Consider the following 3,321-nt stretch of genomic DNA (forward strand, 5'->3'; position numbering starts at 1 on the left):
TGCGTTTCAGTGGAGCATATTAATTTAATAGGTTACCCATGCAATTGTAGTATTTTTCTGTTTTGAAATAAATGTACCTCTCAGGATTAGGGGTGGGAAGGATACCCCGGGCCTTTTTTGCCACATTGTTGATTTCAACATCATGAAACTTTGAGTATTCTCTCTTGAATTGTACCTACATTTTTGGCTGGGCAGCAGATGGCTTGAAAGTCATTTGCAGGTGTCACGCCATTCCACAGGAATGCGGTCAGACATGTTCCTTGAAGATAATGAGGCCAAGAATAGATCATTTGTACGGTGGGCGATTTTAACAGAATATTTCAAGGGGAAATGATTTATTTGCCCTCATCATCATCCGTCATGATGGCCCTTCACCCTCCCCCACCGCTCCTACCTGCACGGGCCGCGGCTGATGCGGTAACATTTCATAGCGCAGCTAGGGTTCGAGCAATACAATTTATTTTGTTAAGGCTATCTTGGGCAAGAGGTCACGTTGTTGCCTGCATCACACGACACTCATTTTGGCGTTCAGATTTTTTGGGAACCCCATCAGGCAGCAGAAACCAAAGGTAATTAGACTTACAGTGTCCTTTCTCATGTAATAATCGATTCAGGTATATTGAATGCTTTCCATCTGTGTCTGATTTGAATCTTTTTGCCCTTAGTTTTATAAGACAAGGAAAGCGCATCGTTTTGCTTTCAGGCTTAAAAGGATTACTGACGTTCAGCTGCTTATATTGTATACTTTTTTCTGGCTATTTTCTCTTAGATCATCCCGATTCAGGTGGTCGACACGTTGTTGCCTGCATCACACAGCACTAACTTTGGAGCTCAAATATCTTGGATCACCAACAGGCAGCAGAGAAGAAAAGTAATTTCAGGTAACATCTGATGGGTGGGATGGATGGATGGGTGGATTGCTGGGTGGCTGGATGGGTGGGTGGGATGGGTGGGTGGGTGGGTGGGATGGGTGGATGGGTGAAAGGTAATTTGCCTTACAGCGTGCATGCAGTATTTTTTAGACTGCTTTGATCATAGACACGGAGCGCACCTTCTATTCGTAACATGCAGTTTATATGCCGCAACGACCGTGGGGGCGTTTGCAATCGGTAAGTGTTCAGTAGGCAAGTGTTCTATTTCTTGAGACTTCGTTTATAGTGCCCTTCGCCCCTATGTTCCCCTCGTCCCAACCTGCGCCTAAATAATGAGATGGGCTGCAACTATTCCTTCCCCCGCTGCTGTGGGCCCAAAACTGTCCCCCCTGCCCTGCACCCTGAAGTTTGAGCTATTGGTATTGTAAATGACAAATTTTGTATTAAGTTTTTCTATGCTATGCTACGTTTTGTTATGCTATGCTACGTTTTGCTGTGTTTGGTATGCTATGCTGTGTTTTGCTATGCTATTATTATGTATTGTTAAGTAATTAAAAACTGTAGTTGAAAGACCTAAGTAATAATGCCACCGCTAACCTTTCTTTTTTACTTTATGTTACCGATTCGTAAAGGTCCCGGAGTTGCAAGTAAAGCAAAGATTTCGGGTTTCTACGCTAAGTGCAGCACCACCAGATTAGCACAAAAGGTAAACAAGCATTTGCAATGCAATAGGTCCCGCATTAGGCAAGTTGGCTTTATTTCACCAGGACATGACAAAATTGTTATTTATATTGTTTTCTGCCAAATTGTGACATTCATAGTTTTGTCATTTACAATGTTTATACTTGTATTTCTGCGAAATGTGACACCTATACCCTTTTAAATGCAACATGTTTGGATTGACGTCTTTTACAAGCTTTGATGATACAAATTCAAGTTGTTCATAATAAAATATTAATTTTTTTAAAAAAAATAATTTGAATTTTAAATGCCAATCACGTACACTTTAGTTAGTAATCTTGGGGAGATTCTGTTTTTTTTTTGAACGCGGGCCTTACATCCTTCTGGGGCTACTTGAGATGGGGGTTTACTGCTGCGGGCGCAGGGGTGTATGCAGTGCTTTATGCATTTCGTGTCCGACATTAGGAACAATGTGTCTTTCTTATGATTTTTAAAAGGAATGTTTTTGTTTGTTTCCTACTGGAAATCTCTTTCTTACTATTTGTAAAATGCATTTCCTGTTGTCTTCCTACCGCAAATGTCTTTCTTATCATCATTTTTAATATTTGTTTTTTTTTTCCACAGCAAATGTCTGATCCAAAGATGGCGCAATATATCACGTCAAGCAGAGGAAATCGCCTACTGAAACACAGCGGTTATATATATTGCAAGGAGCGAAATTCTGAGCCACGGGCTCATTGGAAGTGTGTGCAATATTACGCAAGGCAGTGCAGAGGACGCGCGGTTACTCTGGGTGAGTCTGTTTTACGAAGCACAGAGCATAACCACTCGGCCTCTGCAACTGCTATCGAAGTTAGAGAATCAGTAAACGAGATGAAAATGATTGCATGCACCTCCAAGGACCCGTGTGGTGCCATTTTGAGGGAGGTATCACAACATATTACTGAACATGTGGCTAGTAGTATGCCTGCCATCCCCAGCTTACGACGAATGATCCAACGTAAGAAACTCGCGAATCACCCACAAAGCCAATAAGGAAAAAACCCAATGTCGGCTTGGAGTTACTAGAAAATCTTAGACCCATTTCCTTATTGCCGTACGTGACGAAGGTGGCCGAGAAGGTGGTTAACGCTCAGCTCACGGAGCACCTGGAAAAATGGAATTTACTCCATCCCTCTCAATCAGGATTTAGGGCGGGCTACTCTACGGAGACGGCCCTCCTAAGAGCCACTGAGACTTTAAGAGCGGGGGCAGATGCTGGTCATACAATGGCCCTGATCATGCTCGACCTAAGCGCGGCTTTTGACACCGTAGCGCACTCCATCCTGCTACGGTGTCTGAACGAAGCTGGGGTTGTTGGTCCTGCGCTGGGCTGGCTGCAATCATTCCTTACGGAGAGATGTTTCCAGGTACAACAGGGGACTTGCCGCTCAGTGGAGATGTCACTAGACCAGGGAGTGCCTCAGGGCTCAGCTCTGAGCCCCACTCTTTTTAACCTATACATGGCCTCTCTGGCGAAAGTTGTACACTCTTTTGGGGTGGAATTAGTGTCGTACGCTGACGACACTCAGCTGCTGATCTCCCTATCGCAGAGCACCTCCAACACCCCTAAAAATTTTAAATCCTGTATGCAGGCATTAGCAGAGTGGATGGATGCCCACTGCTTAAAACTCAATGGCGCTAAAACAGAGGTGCTGGTGGTAGGGGGAAAAAGCGAAAAATGGTCGGATGAGTGGTGGCCTTCATGTCTGGGCCCTACCCCCACACC

At 44.2% G+C, this 3,321-nt stretch overlaps 1 long non-coding RNA gene across 1 annotated transcript; it reads left to right on the forward strand.

Moving 5' to 3' along the window:
• Nucleotides 1–777: 777 nt before the first annotated feature.
• On the forward strand, nucleotides 778–2,301 carry LOC144754014 (uncharacterized). Its single transcript, XR_013594628.1, has 3 exons — nucleotides 778–881; nucleotides 1,505–1,578; nucleotides 2,178–2,301. It is a non-coding gene; the product is annotated as an uncharacterized LOC144754014 (long non-coding RNA).
• The last annotated feature ends 1,020 nt before the right edge of the window (nucleotides 2,302–3,321 follow it).

The sequence above is a fragment of the Lissotriton helveticus genome, chromosome 5_1 (genome assembly GCF_964261635.1).
Source record: "Lissotriton helveticus chromosome 5_1, aLisHel1.1, whole genome shotgun sequence".
Classification (NCBI taxonomy): Eukaryota; Metazoa; Chordata; class Amphibia; order Caudata; family Salamandridae; genus Lissotriton; species Lissotriton helveticus.